This window comes from Haemaphysalis longicornis, unplaced genomic scaffold, assembly GCF_048455015.1.
Source record: "Haemaphysalis longicornis isolate Haplotype H1 unplaced genomic scaffold, Haemaphysalis longicornis Haplotype H1 scaffold_1, whole genome shotgun sequence".
Classification (NCBI taxonomy): domain Eukaryota; kingdom Metazoa; phylum Arthropoda; class Arachnida; order Ixodida; family Ixodidae; genus Haemaphysalis; species Haemaphysalis longicornis.
In genome coordinates, this window is record NW_027526203.1 from 422969986 (window position 1) to 422992576 (window position 22591).

Below are 22591 nucleotides of genomic sequence, written 5' to 3' on the forward strand. Positions count from 1 at the left end.
TGACATTGAATTTCCCTGAAGTAAAACTGGCGCTTGCGCTAGTTAGTATGGCTGCATGTTCATAAACGTATCACAACGATGCACAGGAGAAATACGAATTTACCGCAGAGCAAACGCTGACTCGTCCTGTCCGTTTCCGCACAGTGCTTGTTAGGATACATTAAAATACAATTTCTCAAGCAGGCCGACTTCTACCAAACGCAAAATTGTCTCTCTCGTTCCTAAAAATTCAAACCCGTCTTCCCCCAGTTGTAACGAAAGATACATCCCCTCTCCTCCCATGCCAGAAATGGAAAATAGATGTAACACCGTGCCAAGATTTTGTACTCCCCTGCCGCATCCCTATTATCTTAATCTCAGGATATATATCTGGCCCGAAGACACACTAATATAGTTTCCCACAGGGGATGCTGCCTTAATGGATCACGTACCGCACAGGGTTTCCATGCTGTAAAATGATTGTCCTCTTTCCTCCATATCACACAGTGTTTCTCAACAACATTCTTTAAAATTAGTTTTTTGCTTCTTTGTTGGTCAACACCCTTTTTTCCACACAAAAATGGTGTAGGCCACGAATAAGGGTGTTGAGATTCAAGAAAAATAGTGTAATGGCCTCCCAACACCCTTTCTCCACTTATGATACACCCTGTTTGGCCTAAAAGGGCGCAAAAAGGTTTAGTGTGAAGTTAAGAAAACATGTGACGGGGAGGACCGACAACCGGTAGACGCCCAGGGTACACAACGGAGTGGCTCCACAGAGACGGGAGTAGTAGAAGCAGGAGAAGACCAATAGCTCGATGGAGGGATGAAATAAAACCATTCCGGGACAAAGCGGAGTTGAAGCTTGATCGAGGAGAAGCCAAGATCGTGAGACCAGCGGTAGGCGAAGCACGGGGCACGTGGAACCCCACGTGCCCCGTGGCGGTAACAACGGTGGGTGGTAACAGTGGGTGGTAACAATGGCTACTCACCGGTAGCTACCGGTGGTTACCACTGGTTGACATGGTAACCAGTGCCCAGTAGGGGGTCATTCACTCGTCACCATGGGTGGCCGGTAAGTGGGTGAGAGGTTGGTAACTACCGGTAGGTAGCCGTTGTGGCCCACCAAATTCCCAGTCAGTCGGCGACTTCACCGTGTTCTGGATGTAGACAGTGGAGAGTTGGGGATGGGGAGGTACGGGATGCCTAGCCGTTTGTCATATATTTTCAAGAACGACCAGAAGCAGAAATGCCAGTACCAGTCATCTAGCTACATGTTCAATCTTTCTAACAGTTGTTTTCTCTTTGTCCGCGTTAATGTAACTATGCTATTTCACGCTCTTGTAAACTTCGTTGAGATGTTCTAGCCACGTTAATAGTACGGACGGTCACTAGCCGCTGTCCCTTGTACCGTGCATACCAGGAGACCAGGTGCAAGTGCTCCCACATGGCTTTCTGCGGTTTCATGAGAACAAGGGTAAAAACGGGAATTTAAATGAAGGAAGCGGTACGCAAGAAGAAGTTGCACTTAGCATGCGGCTCATTTTCAAATTCTGCCTCTCACTGGGTGGAGGCCCTAAGAACTTCCTTGCTCACCAAAATGTTTGTCTCTCTCTCGAAAGGGTTTACAACAGCTGCACGACCGCACACTCTGCTGCGTCCTTCTCCCCCTAAACTGTTAATATGACGCGCAGTTAAATGCCAAGACGTGCATCAAAATCTTTGCAACGAGGACATAGCGATGCGTGTAATTTCCTGCAGCGGCCACCCGCCCAGCGCTGCAGAGATTGGCCCTGCGTGCAGATCGCTGCGGCGGCGGCGGCAGCAGCAGGCAAGCAGCGTCCTCCCTCGCTGGCGCGCGGCTCCCGTCGGCCGGAATTCGTTGCCCGCCGTTATTTTTGCTCCTTCTCGCCAGCTGTTTCTCGTAATTAAAGTGTCCTTTTCCTCCGGAGCGACCTTTTCTTTTCCAAGAGAGTTTCAATCGAAAACACGCTCCGCCGGGCTTTTCGATTCTCGGGCGTGTGCCCGGCGTGTACAAGGGCGCGATGGGGAAGAGGCAGGAAAAAAATAAAACGGCACGGAAGGGGGCGCGAAGTGGCGCTGGCAGCCGAGCGCGTCGGCGGGCGTCGCGACGAGTAATTAGCCAGCGCCTAAGAGCCGCCTTCTGTGACGGCGGCACGACGAATGGGCCTGATTGACCCGGCAGCAGCGGACCTGCTGCCGTGCTCGATTTTAATTCGCTCATACACGCGCCCGCCAGCCCGCTCCGAAGGCGGCCTTGCAGCGCCGACCGCGCTCGGGACAGCTCTTAATTTCTCCCCACTTAGACTGCTAACGTGCCCAGAGATTGGTGGCGTTTAATTTGCATTCCCGTTTACACTCCTAACATCAGCCGTATAATGACCGCGACGACAGCCAGCTTCCGGCCTCGTCCCGCACTTTCAGCGCGATTCCCGCCAAATCGGGGCCGCGCGAGGGAGGGAAAATTCCGCGACGGTGCGCGGTGCACTTGTTTCGTCGTGAGCCGCCGCCGCAAATGCGCAGTGCAGTTTACGCGCGGCGGGCGTCTGCTTCGCCTTTAGCCTTTGGCCATACTGAAGAATGCGCACTAGGCTGCAGGGAAACTACACGGATTTCTGGCTATTCGCTCTTGGAATCCGTGACTGACAGGGGACGAAGCAGAGTCCTGTTGGCGATTCGAAATGATCTGACCTTTGTTGTTTACAGTGTGCCCTCGCACTCTTCTAATGAGTACGTCGCGGCTACGGTGAAACACAATGACGTGAAATTTACAGTCATCGCAGGCTACATACCACCACGAGCGAACTTTGACGCCAGGCGTCTGCACTCCATATTGATCAACACGCCATCACCGCATGTTCTTACGGGTGATTTCAATGCACATCACCCGGCTTGGGGCAGCAGAAAAACAACACCTCGGGGGAACCGCCTTCTAAACATCGCTAGTGATGCCGGATTACACATCCTAAACACGGGCACTGCCACATTCTTCCGTGGAAAAACATCAAGTGCTTTGGATGTGACAATGCTTTCTGACTCCCTGGTGACATCCGCGTCGTGGTTTGCTGATGTGGAAAGCTTCGGCAGTGACCATCTTCCAACTTACACAGTAATCAAGGGAATTGGTGGTGGTCCGCAAAAACTCACAGCGTGCAGCACGAACTGGGAGAAGTTTAGAGGTATCCGGGAGGATAGCAGTGCGAATTTTACTACACATGAAGAGTTTGCTGACGCTATCTCTAACGCGAGGGCTGCGTCCGAGAGACGTTGTTTGCTTCCCAAAGAAGTATCAGCAATAGACAGTGAGTACGGGCGCCTTTGCGCCCTCCGCAGGAGAGCAGAGCGGCGAGCACGCAAGACGTCGTCTCCGGACGACATTAGAGCTGCTAGACGTGCGCAGAAACATGTCCAAAAGCACATCCGCAAGCTCGATAAACTGCGCTGGAGCCAGTTCTGCTCTCGGCTGGATCCAAGAAAGCCACTAACACGTATATGGCAAATTTTTCGCACTTTAAGAACCCCGTCAAGTCCACTTTACCCGTTCTCGACGGTTGCTCTTCAGAATGGCGTTAGTGAAGTGAGTGTTGCAGAAGAATTTTGCATGAAGATCACCACTCCGCCCTGCAACGTTGTGATCTCGGAGGTGTCCGTGTTTTGTCACTCCACCACAAATGCGACGCTGATGGACGAACCTTTCACCATTGAAGAGGTCACCATGGCGGTGAATAATTTCAATTTGTCTTCTTCCCCTGGCGCTGATGGCACCACGTATTTGGCTCTACGCCACTTGGGCCCAGAAGCTCTTCATCAGCTCCTCTCCGTGTACAACGAATCGTGGCAAAGAGGGCGCCTTAAGGCCAGCTGGAAAGTCGCCCGGATCGTTGCGGTCCTTAAACCAGGCAAGCCGGCAACCGATATAGATTCATACCCGCCAATTGCACTTTTAAGTTGTATTGTCAAGGTGATGGAGAAGATGGTGTTAGAACGGCTTGCTTGGGACCTTGAAAATCGAGGTGTTTATCCATCGCAGATGTCTGGATTCAGGAGAGGACGAAGCAGCACGGATAACATACTTTCCCTGGCGGTGGATATCTCGCGACAAAAAGCAGCTGGAAACATCACCATAGCTGTCTTTTTGGACGTCAAGGCAGCGTTTGAAAGCGTGGCACACGAAGCTATCCGAAGAGAGATGACGTTCGTAGGGCTGCGAGGACGTATGTTCCAGTGGCTCTGCGATTACCTACAACATCGGTACGTCTATATGGTCACCAGTGATGGCGCAACGACCGAGCATCCTGTCACACATGGAGTTCCTGAAGGCGGCGTCTTGAGTCCGACTCTTTTCAGCATATGCCTTATACGCCTGCCAACGGTTCTTCCCCAAGGCGTCAATATTTCGCTGTACGCAGATGACGTCTGCATCTGGGCCTCAGGCAAAAACCGCCGAAACATTCGTGCCGTACTTCAGAGAGCGATCCTGGCGATGCGAAAGTACCTGAGATGCTTTTTCCCCTCAGAAGTGTGCAGCGATTGCGTTCACTCGGCGTGACGTCTCACGATATACGCTCAGTGTAGAAGGTACGCAGATACCCTATGTCAAATGCCACAAATTTCTCGGCGTCGTCTTTGACCGCTCGATGTCTTGGACTCCCCATATTCGGCAGTTGAAAGAAAGGCTTTTGTATTTTGTGCGCATCTTGCGCATGCTGAGTGGACAATCTTGGGGATGTTCCGTGTCCTCTCTTCTTGGACTCTATCAAGCACTCTTTCTCGGCCTTTTACGCTACAGCCTGCCGGCCCTGGATCAACTGTCTTCTACAAATTTGAAGGTCATAGATTCAGTTCTGGCGAGAGCTCTACGCGTGTGCCTGGGTCTTCCCAAATGCACGTTGACAATTGGAACACTGCGGGAAGCTCGGTGCCTCTCTGCGTCAGTGCTTCAACATCAAGAGTGCCTTCGAACGTCACTACGCCACGTCACTCGGTGCCATGCGCATCATCTGGCAGCCACCACTGCATCCCATGTAAAAGACTTGCTTCCAGCAAATTTCCAACGACCTGTGAAGCCAGCATTGCCATTGTGGATACTTGCACCATGGAATATAATAACGACAATTCCCGGAATAAGCAAAAAGTCGTCCATACCCGCACCTGCACTGAAGTTTTTCACACTTGAGTATTTATTTATCGCGTACGCAAGCCACACCCACGTTTATGCGGATGGCTCAGTGACCGAAGAATCATCTGCCATTGGCGTGTGGATTCCGTCGGTCCAGTGCACAACCAGGAAAAAACTGAGCCATAAAACATCATCCACCGCTACTGAGCTAGCGGCTGTAAGGGCTGCCCTTCATTTCATTGATTCACATCAAGCTCGACGATGGGTGATCTTAGACTCACGGGGTGCTTTGCAAGCTCTAAGAAGGCTGTCCAACCACTGCAGTCAGCTTGTGTGTGAAATCAGTGAAATCCACACAGCGGTAGTGCGCGCGAGCCATTACATCGTGCTTCAATGGCTTCCTGGGCATTCGGGAATAGAAGGAAATATAATACCTGATGCAGCCGCCAGCGCTGGCCACTCTCTGCGTAACACGACACAGCTTCCTTTCTCTCGAGAGGATGGTTGTGTCCTTATCTATCGAACTGGTTGGAGAGAGCAAATGTTGAAGTGGCAGCACCCTCGCAGCGGATATCCACCTCTACATGGAATTGACCCTTTCTGTAAATTCCGTGTTCCACCCGACCTAAGCAAAGCGTCTGAAGGTGTACTGCATCGTTTGCGTCTCAATGTGGCTTACACCCGAAGCTTCAAGTTCAAAATAGGGTGGGAGGATTCACCACTGTGCCCCACGTGCGCTGTGCGCGAGACTACCGAGCACTTGTTGTGTATATGCCCGCGATTTTCCGCTGCGCGAGTTACAGCGGTGAGCTGCCTGTCTCGTGTTCGACGCGGAGCAAGCCTTCAGTTGTGTCACTTTCTTGGACCCTGGGACAACAACAATGACTCATATTTAGGGACAAAAATTCTTCTGCGTTTTTTGCGAGATTTAGGACTATATAGACAAAACTTTGTAATTCTTCCATTGTGCGCATGGCTACGTCTGTACGCGCTTGCGTCGTTGTGTACGCTTTGACTCCTTTTTCTTGTTAGGCGCTCTGCGCTTCCTGGGCTCCATTCGCTCAATTTTTCTTTTCTTTTCCTTAACTTTATTTCGAGTTTTTTTCTTGTACTACATTGCGTGCCATTTTTATTTAACTTTTTTTTTTCTCACATTCACTTTACTGCAGTGTAATCATCCCCATCTGGCGTAGCAAGCACTGCCGCTAGCAGAGCTGACCTCTCCAGCCCACATTAAAGAGCTCTCTCTCTCTCTCTCTCTCTCTCTCTCTCTCTCTCTCTCTCTCTCTCTCTCTCTCTCTCTCTCTCTCTCTCTCTCTCTACAGGCAATGCACATATACTTTGTGCGTGCAATGGAGGGTCTGTATTAAATGCCAATAACAGTTGTTAGACACCTATTACAAGTCGCGTATTGAAATATTGTCGACCAAAGGCTTTTTTCGCTGCCGCAGCCGTAATGAAAAAGTTTCACCGCGTCTGTGTTGGTCTTAAAAGACCAACACAGACGCGGCGGGTGATTCTCACCACCTTATATACGGAAACATTTGAGATTCTTTCATCACGTGCCGTCGGCGAGACTCCTCCCTGCTCTGGTGACGAAGATATGACGCCAGGAGAGCGGTGTGGAATCATCTCTGAAAACATAAAAGGTGATGCGGAGCCAGTGTAACATGCTGCGCCGGCAGTTATGCGCATGCTACAAAGAAGGAGGGGATTTAGGGCACGCTGCAGCAAGGACGCACCAAGGTTGAGTGCGATTAACTGGTCAGCGGGACGAAGACGTTGAACCGTAAACGAGTCTTTATATGCCTGGGGTATGTGCATGGGAGTGGGGGTGGGAGTGTACCCTGGCTGCTGTAGGGACGTATGGCTTCGTGCCGCACTCGCTCGCCACCCGAAAGGGTGATTTCATGGCACGGGCGGCAAACCTTGCTTTGGTGAAGTCCGAATATACGTGAGGCGGGTAAAAAGGAACCAAAAAATTAAGAGCCCTTCCACCCCGTGAAGAGGGAAGCCCAGCGAAGCTGCCACTCTGGTGGGATTTGCTGTGTTGGGATTTCGCTATAGTAGGGATTGGCCATGTTGAATTTGGTTATGATAAGTTCACTATTGTACGAATATCAAGACACCTGCTCAAAGGTCCCGTTGTCATAATTTATTTCGTGACCATTGTTATAATTGCCTTATGATCACTGTAGTAGACGGCAAGTGGTTGCACTTTCACTGCGTCAACATTCTTCCCGAAGGTTAGGTCAATGCACGACAGGTGACGAATGGTGGGTACAGTGGCATCGGTGAAACACTTGAGCCCAAAGCGCTCCAACATGAAGGTAACTATCCACGCCCCCTCGGGTCTGCTGACATCGACATTGAAATCTCCCACGATGACGATGGAGGTATTGTCGGTAGGCTTAATCTCCTCGAAGACATCCACCGTATACCTTTCGATCTCTTTCTTCACCGTAGAGGGAGAGATGTATACAGTCGCGATTACCGTGCCGTTGTGCAACCTCACGGCACAGGCATCGGCACACATGGACACGACTGCTCCACCTGTGGCAGGCAACGGGTAAACTTCCACGCCACCGACGAACTCGTTCTTCACGTAGATGGCGACGCCCCTGGCCCGAGAATCGACATTCTTGTTGCAGGCGAGTGCGCTGAATCCATCTTCTTGAAGAAGGGCATCCGTCCACGTCTCTGAAAAGCAGAGCAGTTGCATCTTGCCTAGCACGGGGTCGTGCGTAACGTCGACGAAATGCTTGCGCAGAGGACGTATATTAAGGGCGGCAAGTGCAAATGTATGCGGCTGGACAAGTTGGTCATCGCACGTCTTGGTGGTCTAAATGGTGCGATTCAAGTCACTTGAACTCGTCCAGCAGATCACGATGAACGTTATTTCCGTGATAGAACGTAAAGTTACCCTTTGCGTTGGTCAGGCACAAGCGATTGATATCCGTGCATCTGCTCAAGGCGACGTACACAAGTTTCTTAGGGTGCTTCCGGTCGTATTCGTATACAACGGAGGCATAGGTAGCACCCTGGGACTTGTGTACGGTGACCGCACTGGCCTGCACTACCGGAAACTGTAGACACAATTACGTTTTATTACAGCGCGGGTATGGTAATCACGGCGCATGCCCTAGTGCGCCGTAAAGGTTACCGACAAAGATTATGCATTGACAGCAGGCGCGAACGCCCGTGCACGCGCCCTACTCTCTCACCCTATCCCCCTCTCCGCACCCCCCCCCCCCCCCCCCCTACCCCTTGGAACACCGTATTACTCAGCGCAGTTTTGCGATTCCGGGGGTTTCAGTGGGCCCCACAAGGTGGCGGTACGCTCTTTAGCGATTCTTGTCTCCATCGCTCTGTGACCGGAGATGATCTGCTGGATCCTAGCCATTTACAGCTTCGCTGTAAAACACGATACCGGTTCCACGAGACTTTGAACGGGCTACAAACTATCGCTGTGTGCCTCCTATTTGATTGCATAAGCAGTCTTTGAATTTTCATAAGATTAGCATACCTTGGCGAACTGCGGCACGTTTTTGCGTCGATTTTTTTCGGATGGAAACATGGCTCTGGAGACCGTTATTCTATATTTGTTGGCGTGCGCTCGCCGAAGCGGTGAGGCAAAAAGCTTTAATCGTACTCCGACGTTGCGCACATACGCTCATCAACGCGGAGCTAGGCGTTTTGCTGTTGAACCCGCTCAACGCACCGATCGGTTGGAAAGTGTTCACGTTGTTTCCAAAACCTCACATAGCGCGAGGTGCACCGTACCGTCGGGTAACCAGGTGCTTTTGCGTGGAAACTGCTCGCGCCGTTTGGATTTGCGCCACTCGCAAAGCTCTTTCTGAAGACGTCTTTACGTCTTTATACAGAGGGCGAGCAATACAAAAAGAGAAGTTGCCGCCTCGCGCCTCCCTCCGCAGCCCTACCAAGCCCCTACCACGTCCCTACCAAGTGGCCCATGGCACTGCCGCCAGTAACTCATCGATACTTAGCCCCGCCGAGTCCGCCCATTTGAGTGTTTTAGTTGCCCGTCCGTCGACTCTCGTTCGATTCGGCCAAGGATGCCTCGATGCGAGTCTAGGCCCGTGAATAAACTCATATGAGTCATATCATGCGGACTCTCATTATTTTAAACCAGTCAAACGATCATTCACTGCGAGTATCCATTTCGACGAGACTGAGTCACTGTGTTCGCTTCTCAGCTTTTAAGAGCAACCAACCATGTCGTCGAATGCTTTATTTTGATTGATTTATCCATTATGATGTATAACGCGCTGACGCTACGCAGGCCATGAGGCGCGCCGTAGCGGAGCGTTCCGGATTAATTTTGACCACCTGGGGATCTTTAACGTGCGCCGAAATCTCGAACACACGGGCGTGTTCGTATTCGCCTCCATCAGAAAAGCGGCCGCCGTGGCCGAGAATAGAACCCGCGCCCTCGAGCGCTCAGCACCACAATAATGCTTTATGTGACAATGAACTATGTGTGTCGGTCTAAATTGGTCGCTCTTACGTCACATTTCAGCATGTCCTTCTTCTGCGACACTTGGAGATAATTTCAGCATGAAACTCGGCTGATAAATGCTATTCTGTGCAAAAAAAAAAAAAGAACACATCTTTAGTCTCCTTCACCTTCGGGTAAAGCAAGCCAAATCGAGCGACTCAAGCTTACCCTGCAGACGGGCCGAGCTATCCTGCACCGACTTGGTTTCGAGACGAGCGTGGGACCCCAAAACCAAAACCGACGCATCCGCCATGCCTTGAGGGAATACATCATGGTTGCAAACGTCCCACGCAACATGCGTCCAGTTTACCACAAGGGGCGAAGGGAGCCAGGGTCAAGGCCTTGAGAGAAGCCTGCAGCAAGGACAGCTCAACAAGACATGTCGACGCTGCGAGATACCCGCCAAGAACCAAGTGGGTGCACGCGATTAGTGTGACAAACAGTAAATGAGATTACTTGAGCTCAGCGACGGTCAATACAGATGACACCGACTCTGCGGAGGAGTCTTGCCACCACCACAGTACCAGAAAGTTACGGCCTGCCGTAACTTTCAAAAAAGCCGTATTTCAGCGATGGCACTTGCTCTAGTATCTAGGGGTTTAACTCCATTGGACATATATATCGTTTGGACACCGGGGAACGGGTCCTTAGAGGGTAATGGCGCGGCAGATGCCACAACCGGAGGCCACTCACGCCGGGCTTCAACCCTCATAGGCACTAACCACTCTGCCGACCAACCACCCGCCGCAGCAGGGTGTGGAATATCGTGGGGTTCTTGAGGGCGACCTAGCCAGTACTCCGGCGTAGGCCACCACGCTAGCTCCCGGCGTGTCAACCACACGGGCTCCCGAGCCTACGGCAGCCCAGCGAGGTTCGCCGATACGAGAACAGAGTAGACAGTAGTGCCGAAGCACAGCTGTTTATTTGGGAACTCCCAAAGCATGCGAGCACAAGGCTCGACGGCTTTCACAAATCACGCCGTCCGGGTCATCATCGCGAACGGGAGGCAGGCACTCACGGCGCGCGACAAACAACAGTTCCCACCTGAGATAGATACATGGCGTCCGCACTCATCGCCGCGCTGTTCCGCCGACCCTGCCCCGCAGGGCTGCCAACCTGCGAAGACATTTTCCCCCTAGCTCAGATAAGTTCCCTAGATTTCCCTAGAATTTTGCTGAATGCGGTTATCAGATGTTTTCTCTCAGATATTGGGTTCAAGTTATGCGATATGACTGCCGAATTTACTTTTACGGCATAATTATGAATTCGTTTGAAACCATTTTTGAAGTAACGGAGATGAAAGTGAAAAAAATGTTGGAGCACAATTTGTAATGCTTTAAATATTTTATTTCATTGAACCACAAAAGCAATAGAGGGTCATTACGTGGGGGGGGGGGGGCATGTAATAGTGAATAATACATATAAAAATTACCTATAAAGTGAAACCAATCGCTCGGCGCACACACAACGATACGACATTCCAAGAAGCACTACGTGTTACAGCGCCTTGTATATAAGCCGAAGACGTGTTAAATTATAAAAATAACATAATCAAGAACACCGCAATTCAATGCAAAACACAAAAATATTGTACTACGTCCACGGAGCAAGAATATATAGGAGGCGAAACGGCCGATTGCGGCAAGCGCGGGCGAGCGGCCAGATAATGTCACAATGAAAACCAAGGCGGGCTGCAAAGCTTGGTAGCTGGGAAGACAAAGGAGAGGGTAGCGGAACCTGATGGACAACGTGATAGCGGCCTCGCTTATTCCGGGGCTAAGCAGTGAAATGCCGATTGCGACGGCCGCGCAGTTTCTTCACCCGCTGCAGAAGCCGCTAGCTTAGCCTATGATGAGCGCTTGTGACATTATCTGATCGCGCTAGGAAGCCTAGTTTCGCCTCATATCTTAATCTTGCTCCGTGACTGCGACACAGAGCACTTGTAATAGCATCCAAGTATACATGAAAGAAGGATAATAGGAACGAGCACAGACGATGCGCAGTGCATGAGATATTCGAGCGAGCAAGTTTATGAACTTCATCAATTATGTTCTTTTGCTTTTTAAACCAGCAGTGTCAAACGTAGGAGCGATGGCTTCGCTCGATGCACATTAATGGGAAATAGATATCTGCGCTTCATCGAGAAACTGAAATACATAGGTACATAAAAAATAATAAATGTTAAACTTAACAAAGGACACCATTACACGACTGAAGGCATAGGTACATGTCGACGTAAAAATTTCCCTAGATTCTCATAAATTTCTATTTTTCCCTAAAGACAACTCAAATCCCCTAGATCTAGGGAAATTTCCCTAGAGTTGGCAGCCCAGCTGCCTCGACCGGGCCTCCGGCGAGACTCTCCCCGTCTTCCGCGCGCACACGTTCGCGCCGCCCGCGCGCCTATGCCCCGCGCGGACTGGTGATGCCATCTCTCGGGGGCCGCCCACGAACCAATGGAGCACCGGACCGGTTTCAGCGCTACGCGTCTCTGCCGAGGCGCGCGTCGGCTCGGGATCGCGGGACGTGGTTCTCCACGATTCCCACAAGGGACATACTAGAGCACTACAGGCTCTCATAAAAAATACACCCGCCGCCCCACCCGAAGCTAACCAAGGAAGAAGCCACACAATTCCGGAGACTGCAGACAAACTCATTTCCGCAAGCCACGCAGATGCACAGGAACCACCCCACGCTCTTCAGCTACGACTGCTACTTCACCTCCGGGACGCCAAACACGCTGTACCACATGGCGTGGGAATGCAAAGGCGTCACGAAACTACCAGAAGTCATCGCAGCGACACCGGAGCAGTGGGAGGTCCTGCTGACCAATGATGTCCTGGAAAACCAGCGTGGCCTGGTGACCAGGGCAGTTCTAGCTGCAGCTGGCCATGGCATCGCGGACCAGGGACGCCACCCACCATGGATGACTGGCAACTATCCCGCGCTCCTTTCTTCCCATGCAATGGGAGCCATCAACGTTTTCCTCCTCCTCCTCCTCCTCCTCCTCCTCCTCCTCCTCCTCCTCCTCCTCCTCCTCCTCCTCATTTTTAGTCATCTCATTCAATCCTTTGTTGGCTTTTACTGGTTTTTTGTTAATTGCCGTATTACTAGTTCTCTTATCTTTAGCTTACCAGTACGCCACATGTTATACTATAACTTCTTGATTATTTGCGGCGTCAGCTGTTGCATCTAGAATTATTGCACTCGGGATGTATGGTGTTCACATACGTCATGTTGATTTCTGACCTAGTTCTGTGTGCACCAGTTTGCACATACGTACAACATGTATACGTACAACAGTGTACACACGTACAGGGGTAAGTGGGTAGAAGAAAATTTTGGCAATTTGGTCCGGGAAATAACGATTAAAAGCTTATCATTTCATAGTCGTGTCATTATGGTGCGAGATGTGTGACATATCTCTGAAATTTAACGGGTGTACTATAAGTAGTCGTAACAACCATATGACCTCTTATTAGCCTTGTACCCTTTTCCTCAGTGAAATATTCAATTTCGTCATTCGTTTGTATACGTGAGACATTTTTACGCTCAACTACCCTTAACAAGAATCAGCGCCCTGATTATGGCGAATATGAAACTGAAATTTCGAAGACAGGGTATGTTATTTTCTTATTGGAGAGCGACTGCTTCGGGATTACGCAACATAAGTTGTACAGCGTAAATGGTTATTTAACTTGACTGATAAATACAAAGTTTCATTGCGTTCAGTTGGGATCAGATGTGGCAAAATGCGGATATTTTTGTGGTGCGGAAACTTCCAATCGTCCACTGCTTTTTCTTGACGAGGCCGGGCTCGTAAGCCCTATTATATTATTTCGCCCTCTTCGCGTTTACTTGAAAGTCCCTATTGTCGATCTTGGGCCTCGGAGGTGGGCACAGCGTCTTGCCTACATCAACCCATTATCTGTCTCATGTTTACTATCTGTCCACCATGTCCGCCGGTCCCGAAGCGACAGCGGCGCGGACACCGTCACTCGTCACCTTGAAGAGGCACTCCTGACAGGGCGTGTTATTCTGACGCCACACTCATCTCTGGCCGCGCTTCCGTGCTCCTGGCGTAGCTCACCCCCCCCCCCCCCCCCCCCCCCTCTATTTTCCCACTGCTCCCTTTCGTCGTTTGTTCTCTGTTGCCTTCGTCCAGGTACCGTTTTCTGTTACACAAGACAAGCCGAGACCCAAAGCACGATTAGTTGGACTTGGCGTCGAACGGGCCATGCTTTCCTTGGCAGTAATAAATCTGAATCGGAAATGAGGGACTCGCTGTATAAACAGAGAAGGATAAGCTGATTTCTTTATGCACACACACACACACACACACACACACACACACACACACACACACACACACACACACACACACACACACACACACACACACACACACACACACACACACGCACACGCACACGCACACGCACACACACGCATGCACACACACACACACACACGCACAAATTAGGGTAGGCAGTCAAGAAAGCCATGGAAAGCAAAGGGGAGAATGTGGTTGGTCATTTTATTCTTGAAACTGATATTTTTTTAAGAAAGAAAGAACGAAAGTGGAGAAAAATGCCCGCCGGGTGGGATCCGAACCCACCCGGCGGGCTGTTTCAAAATATGTTTCAAAAAGAATAAAAGAATAAAATGACCAACCACATTTTCCCCTTTGCTTTCCATGGCTTTCTTGACTGCCTACCCTTATTTCTGTCTTAATTCAACGAGCCCCTCATTTCCCATTCTGATTCGCAATGTGTGTGTATATATATATATATATATATATATATATATATATATATATATATATATATATATATATATATATATATATATATATATATATATATATATATATATATATATATATATATATATATATATATGTGTGTGTGTGTGTGTGTGTGTGTGTGTGTGTGTGTGTGTGTGTGTGTGTGTGTGTGTGTGGTCGCGGGCAAACACCGTAGTAGGAGGACATTTCGTTTATTTATTTATTTATCTTTTGTACATTGTCCAGATCTTGCGCCTTAGTTTCGGAGTGGGCACCCTTGAGAGATGTCCGTACGAAATCGAAATACGCAGCGAAGGGCTGATGGTTGTTCCGAGAGAGGCTGTGGCCTTTTCGAGTACTAATGCTCATAGTTTACCTAGCTCAAAACTTTGGTTTTAAGGTACGCCTCTCTTCGCTCTCTTATCATCCTTCTCATTCGTACGAGAAATATATAGCTTGCCCTCTTGTGGCCAGGAAGATTATTGGGCCGCTCGACAAACTTTGGGATGTCCTCCCGACGTTATGTACACCGAAGATTAAGCGGAACCTTGGGAAGGGTTTCCGGCATTCGGCGGCCCTGAGGCGTATAAAAAACTCCTGCAGCACTCCTTTGTGCCGTCGCTGCTGTGTTCTCGAGGTTCAATGGGGCTCAGCGTTGTTCGCGCCGTCGCAAGATCGCCGCTGCTGGAGATTATATGTTAAGCCCCGCGCTCGAACGGAGAGAGATGTCGGCGGGCCGGTATTTCTTGTTAATTTGACAACGTCCTCGGCGCCACATCGGGAGCTGTGCCGTTTGTTCAACGATCCAAAGAAAACAGCACTTTAACCGGCTTCTCTGGACCATCCCTTTTCCGCCCTTCCCCTTGGCCTTCCCGACTTTCACTCTTTTCAAATATTATCAAAACGCGTAGCCGCTTTCCCCTCTGAGCACATGCGTGGGCACACGAGGAAGCGCAAGCGGGAGGCGCGAGAGGAAGAAAGTTCAAGGTGGCTGTGTTTCTTTCATCCCTTTGGCCGCGTTTGTTTTGAGTTGGGAGGTTCTCCCGCGCCTCTTTATCTCCAAGTTCCGCTTTGGCGCGCGCGAACACACACGCGCACACTTGTCGGGGGGAGCTTTATGAAGTTGCGCGCCGGAGAGCAGGGCAGCCACCACCACAGGCGGCGGCGCGCGCACACACGCACGGAGGTGACGGGTGGCGGAGGGGGGAGGACGTGCGGCCGAGACGGCCGGGTGGAATCCATCTGTGCGGGTAAGGAGCCGTTTTTCTGCGCGCGGCCCGCACAATTGGCCCTTGGAAGATTCTTTACCGGATCGCCTGGCTGCTGCCGCCGGCCGCCTCTTTTTCGGTCCCGCAACGACGGAGCTGCTCTTGCTGCTCCCCTTGTCGCATTCTTTTCCCGGGCTGCCCTCCCTGGTCTCTCTTTCGAGGCGCTTCCTTTAACTCGATTTTCGTTTTCTACGCTTCCCCGTTTGATTTCTCTTTTTTTGTTTCGTCCCGCTTGGTGGCCGGTGTCCACGTCGTCGCCGGCTAGCGCACTTGTGGCAAGGGTCTCGCGAGCGCGGGATACGATACGTCTGCGCCGCGAATTCGAGAGAGCGACGGGGGAAGAAGAAAAACAGAGAGAACGGAACGACAGGCAGAACGATCCTAGGCGCGGCCAGACAGACGGGGCCCAGGAAACAAGTCCGGAAAACTCGCGCGGAACGTGCTTTCCTCACGGCGCGATCAATAAAGTTTATTCCTCTCTTTTTCTTCCCCTTTGCGAGCGGGTTTTCCTTTCTTCCCTTCGCCGGCGTGTTGTGTGTGTTCCTTTAATGGGATGCCAGCGCTGGCCTCTGCGGCGGCGGCGGCAGCGCTTTCGCTGGCCCGCTCTTTGTTTCAGGCCCAGATTGGTTCCCCAGCGGCCTCCGGGGCTGGCCTCCAGTGGCCGGCGGCCAGAATTGCCAAGCCCGGCGCAGCTTTTTGATCGGCTGCTGCACGCGCGCGAGCGTGCGCCGCGAGTCCCGGGAGGAGCCACGCGGCCGGCAACGCGACACCGCTGACCGGCCGGCGCGCTTTTCTCTCTTCGGCCGGCCAGCGGCCACGCGCCACGCATCTCGGATTTCCGCCAAACGAGAGGGGACACAATGCCCGGAAACTCGGCCTAACATGAAAGCCCGCCCGCCGGCCGCTGTGGCGAAATTAAAGCCTTCTCGCCTTTTTCGTGCCTCGCTCGCCGCCGCCGTTCGTTTGGCGCGCGCAGTCCCGAGCTCCCGTCTCTTCTTTCTACCGCCGAGGCGCAAAAAAGTCGCTCGATGAATTTAATGCTAAAAAAGAAAATGCATGGCGCTGTCTTATACGACAGAATTCTAGAATAGTCTGTGCGAAACCTCGTTTTGTCCCAGCTTTCGAAGAACAAGGTAAATAAAAAAGGGCTTGCTTTCGTTTTTTTTTTCTTCTTTTGTGATTGTGTCCCTCTACTGCGCGCAACGGTAATTTTGCTGGGGGAAGTGAGTCCTGCGCGGTTCTTTACAGCGGGCGGAACCGACGACGCAGCTGATCCAAGCATTGTTTGAGACGATTGACTTGACCGGACTTTCCGTCCCACTGGGCGCAAAAAAACGAACGTGAAAAGCATTGGCCTAGCCCTCTTCCTCCGAATTCTGTTTATCCCACGAGAAATTCACCGTAAGGCGAAGTAAAGCTTGTTTGTCATTTACAAAATGGAAACTTTGCATTAGGTCTCCCAGAGAGCACTTTATTTAGCACTGCAGTATCACGTGATGCAGGCAATATCCGCTCATTTAATGCTCATGGCAGGAGAAAGAAAAGAAATACAACATGGTGGAGCACAATAGCCCTGTAGTTGGTATTACTACTTCGTAACGTTCTGTCTTGTTTTCTCTTTTTTTTACTACAAACAAGTTCTACATTAACTGCGTATCAATGTGTAAGTATGCAGTAAATCTACACTCGAGCCAAACCTATGCCATAAGTCTGCGTGGCGAAGTCATAGACGTTAGGGGAATTCTCAAAGCAAAGCTTTATATGGCTGGGATTTCGTTAATTTTTTCCTGTCTGTAAGCAAAAACGCCTTGCGGCAAAGCCAACTTTATCACAAATGCTTCCAAAGAAAACGGCTGTAACTTCTGTTCTGTCAAAACTTTCCCAAAAACAATTATATGAAAATTAGCCGCTTAGACAACTCTATGATTACCCCTGGTGTTATTTACTTGTCTCAATTACTACTTCACAGAGAAATTGCAAACTTAACACAATTCCCGTCTGCTGTCAGTACATGGGCACGCAAGGGAGGAGTGCGGTTTCAGAAAACGGCTGTAACCCTTGTTTTACTGAAACTATTCCGCACCAAAGTAGTAATAATTAGCCGCTAACACGACTATATCATCAAGACAAGTTTCATTTGCTTTTCGTAATTAGGTAGTTCGAAGTTGCAGATGTTATGGAATTTCGGACTGCTGTCAATGCATGCGCTTCTAAACGGGAGGCATGTATGTCCCGTAGGAGAAAACTCTAGTCCTTCCAAGCTTCGTTAGGCAATCACAAAGCCACAGTCACTACCCTTACCGGATGTTAAGAAAAATGAACGTCTGTGCGTTCTTTAAGAAGTATGTTTGTGATGTTTATTTTACACGGGTTTGCAGACAGTGTATCGAACACTGTTACATCGAACTGCACTTCATAGAAGCCGTTTCGTCGAACACCGTTTCACCGAACGCCGTTTGGTCGAAAGGCGTTTCATCGAGAACATTTCATCGAATTAGGTCGTGCGCAGTGGAGCAGGGCCTTTAGCGTGCACGGACAGGAATAAATAATTTTGTTGTTTTTTAGGGAGGCTTATATCTTCAGGATGACTGCCTTTTGTGTTTATTTGTTGTACTGGGGCATTTATTTCAAAATGTTTAGAGGCTCGTGTAGAAAACTGACCGGCAAATACTTTAAGCAAACGACGCAAGTTTTTCCGCCTTCTTTAGACAACTCTGCGCTTTCGCCACCTGGCCTCTTTCACCCCCCCCCCCCCCCCCTCTCACCAAATAGAATTCGGCGGTTACATAAATTGACCAGAGCTACTTTTCGAATTTACAAAAAACTTGCTGGCTCGCAGAGGTTCGACGAACTGAAGGAGGAGTTCTCGTCAGCTGCCTCGTAGCTGGTATGTTTGTTTGAGAAGAATTACGTCGTGGGAAAGCTGCGCCAACTGCTTGGTGGAGTGCTGATCCTGGCGCCACCTCAATTTCCCCGCATACCTCGCGATCCGTTCGGTCTTGTCGCACGTCCCCGGCTCTTGGCTGGGTTTTTCAGCCGCCTGCAACAGGAGCGAAAAGCTGCAGACGGCCGGCTGGAAGCCCTTCTGCGAGCCAGCAGCCGCCAAAGCAGAGAAAGGCTGTACTGGCCAAAGAAGCCACCAAACGCGTCTCCGACAACCGGCGCAACATGCTGCTAAAATACGTTTTGACGGCGATTGCTAACCAACTAAGCCAGTGACTGTGTTCTTGTACGCTGTTCTGCCAGCGTACAATGTAACTAACTATACAGCTCACTTCTTTCTTTCAAAATAAACGTCATTTAGATTTCTGTCATTCGGTTGATGAATTAGCAGTGCGTACCAAAATATGTACCTTCTGGCAACTTTTGCTGTCAAACGCTTCGTAGAAAGACGGTTCCAGAAAAAAAAACGTTAATAAAAAGCAAAAAGAAGAGGCAGCATCACCCGAAGTACGTTCGTTTTGTTGCACATTGCCGATAATCGCCACTGAAATGGGCAGCGGTGAACACTTGTGCTTGAAAAAGGCGCGTTTTTTAAAGCGACCCTAAAATTACCAAGTATTTAGCTCTTCATGCATCCCCGGTGATTATAAGGGCTTGATATTTTTTAGCAGCATAGTAGTCGCTCCCGAAGCTTCCAAACAGGATTCGATAAAACGGGCGACGTTACTTCGACGAAACGGCGTTCGATGAACCGGCTTAGGTGAAATCAACACGCTTTCGGTGAATCGGTGTTCGATTAATTGTCGCGTACCCATTTTATATATCTTCGCTCCACACACGCAGTAATACGTTGTGAGAATCAGGAAACAGAGTAACGAAGCAATTTTGTATGTTCGGAAATGCTACCCGCGGGTGCGGTAAGCTCGTGTAAGTGTATCAAAACAGCTCCGTATACTAACTACCTGGGATTATAGTGGTTTTTAACAAAGCTTCAGAGTCGTTCGTGTTTCGGGAGCACAGTGCGTGTATAACACTTCTTGCTGTACATTTAAAAACAGCATGTACAACATGTACAGCATGGGGTCATCAGCAACTTAGGCATGCAGTTACGACGTTTTTTCATGCTTTTTCGAGATTTTTTTCAAATTGTCTGCAAGAGAATCGAGTCAATGGACTACGTTTTTGTTTGGCACTGGCACGATTGCCGTGTGACCTACAATCGGAAAGGCGGTCGACATGTTTATTTTATTTTTTCGTGCAAGGGACAAGCCTGTTTGCAAGGGTAAAGTGTACGGCTTTAACCTACCATGAACTAGTCCGCGTTCGACTCTGCTGACGACAGACCTCGCACTGAGTTGTTTGTGCAACCGCCCCGGGCGGCACACACAACGGACTCAGTGCCAACGGTGTTCGACGCAGGGAAAATGCAATCCCTTTGCCAAAGCAGCAAAGCGGACGCAAAATTTAGGCAGCACACAGCTCACGCCCGAGTTTCACTAAGCCTCGGCGCGCGTTGTTTATGGCCCGCGCGCTTCACTCCCTTTAACCGAGAGGAGCCGTTGCGCGCCGCTCCCAGGATAAAGCTCTCTCGCTCGCATGCATATTTTTCTAATTAAACAAGAACAACGAAAAGAAAAGAAACAATCGGCCAGAGGAAGCAAGCGGAAAACAGGTCGGGGGAAGCATTAGAAAAGGGCGACAAAGGCCGAGTAGCTCACTGTTTCTCGCGATGCCGCGAACGGTGCACGCGTCGGTTCGCTGGATTCGCTTCTCCATCTACGTTCGCTTAACGGTAAACAGAAAGAGCGTAAGCATAAAAAGCCGCTGTACGAAGTTAACTCCAGCTGCCACTGGCTACTCCCTATAGAACAATTACAAATAAAAGGTCTTTCCGAGGGTTTCTCGGTCGATGTGAATGAAGCACACATTTGTTGAATCGCGTAGATATCACATTTTTCTGGTGTGATAAAATGAGTATGCGTGATGCGAGTAGTAGGCATGGGTTTTTACACGCCTCCACCTAAGCAGAGATATTCTGGACCATACGAGAGAAGACCTGCAAAGAATACTTCAGGAACTGTACTCGGAAAGCCTTGTGGTGGGATTAAATATGAATACGAGCAAGAAGAGAGCAACGTCAAATAGGCATGCTGAAAGCGCCCCTTTCAGTCTAAGCAATCAAATACTAGGAGATGTGGGTGAATATAACTATCTTGGGCAAGTTGCGATTGCCGATCCAAAAAACCAAAGGAAAATCAAGCGTAGAATTGCTATGGCTGGAAAGCATTGAGAAGACACTCTGAAGTAATGAACGCTATACAGGCTATCTCTGTCGCGAAAGAGAATGGTATGCAACAAATGCGTATAGTCCGAGTGATGAATTACGGCGCTGAAGCTTGGGTACTTACTAAGCGCCTTGAGATAAAACTTAGGTAGGGCCGATGAGGCATGGAAAAAAGAAGGTTAGAAGTAACACTTACAGACTGGAAAGCAAGCTTGACCGGAAGATATCCAAGAGAAAGAAACGAAAGTTTGGCTGGACACGTGCTGCGGAGAACTGCAAACCGGTGGACCACCAGGGTAGCGAATGGCTTCCGAGGGACAAGACTAGAAGCACAGGGAAAGACCGATAACTGGGCGGAGGGACGAGATAAGGAAATGTGGGGGCAAATACTGGATTTGGACAGCGCAGGATACCTGCAGTTGGAGGCCTGTGAGAGATTCCTTCATCCAGCAGTCGACATAACTAGGCTGATGACGACGTCGACGACGACGATGCTGATGACCCTTTGACAAAGGGAGCGAGGACGCAAAGGCAAATAGAAAAAAAAAATCCTCCCGGTCACACCTGAATGGAGCTTTGCGCACAAAACCAGCCAGCGTTGGCAACCTTGGGCGCAGTTAGTCGCTGCTTTGCTGTTGGCCACGTCGCCGGGACATTCAGTGCCGCTCGTGCAAGCGGCAACACGTGCCAGCCCTTTTTTTGTTGTTGTGGAGTTTCTTTATGGCATTATTTTGCCGCGGGGCAGAAGGAAGGAAAGAGAGTAGAGAAGCACACAGAAGCAAAGGAGAAAAAAAAAAAAAAAAAAAACTACCACCTCCCCTCGCGGGAACCCCTGTGTAGATGCGACGCATAGGGGGTTCACGTTGCAGCGTTGGACAGCGGAGAAACGGCGCTGGAACGATGGAGCGGAGCGGCGCAGGCACCGCGTTTTATAGCGCGCATAACGGTGAGGGGACGCGCCGGCGCCAGTGCGTCTGCCGCGGCTATGACGCAACACAGTCCACTTTAATCCAATCCAATCCAAATCCAATCAAATCCAATCGAAGCCAAGCCAATCCAATCGAATCCAATCCAATGCCCCTCGCGAGAGAGTGTTCGCTATCGGAGAGGAGAGGGAGTGAGGGGCGGAGAGCGCAGCTGGCGTGGCGAGGAGAATGGGGGAGGGGTGGACGCTGACGACGCCGGATGCAGGGACAAGGCGACTGAATGAGAAGCAGTCGCATCTAAAAACTCCCACCTCCCCTCGCGGGAACCCCTGTGTAGATGCGACGCATAGGGGGTTCACGTTGCAGCGTTGGACAGCGGAGGAACGGCGCTGGAACGATGGAGCGGAGCGGCGCAGGCACCGCGTTTTATAGCGCGCATAACGGTGAGGGGACGCGCCGGCACCAGTGCGTCTGCCGCGGCTATGACGCAACACAATCCAACACAATCCACTTTAATCCAATCCAATCCAATCCAATGCCCCTCGCGAGAGAGTGTTCGCTATCGGAGAGGAGAGGGGGTGAGCGGCGGAGAGCGCAGCTCACGCGGCGAGGAGAATGGGGGAGGGGCGGACGCCGACAACAACGCCAACGCCGGATGCAGGGACAAGGCGAGGGAATGAGATGCAGTCGCATCTAAAAAGTGACCTGATGCAGGCTGATTCATGCTCGACAAAATGCTATAAAGC

The 22591-nt window shown here is 50.4% G+C and overlaps 1 protein-coding gene and 1 long non-coding RNA gene across 3 annotated transcripts in view; one reads left to right on the top strand and one right to left on the bottom strand.

Annotated features, from left to right (window-relative positions):
* Positions 1-22591, top strand: part of LOC144155665 (protein APCDD1-like) — a 325627-nt gene that overhangs the window by 13936 nt on the left and 289100 nt on the right. The window lies entirely within an intron of this gene.
* The window catches only part of LOC144155667 (uncharacterized), a 62873-nt gene that overhangs the window by 732 nt on the left and 39550 nt on the right, over positions 1-22591 (bottom strand). The window contains exon 2 of the long non-coding RNA XR_013319605.1: positions 10683-10754. This is a non-coding gene — a long non-coding RNA (uncharacterized LOC144155667). The remainder of the gene's footprint in view (positions 1-10682; positions 10755-22591) is intronic.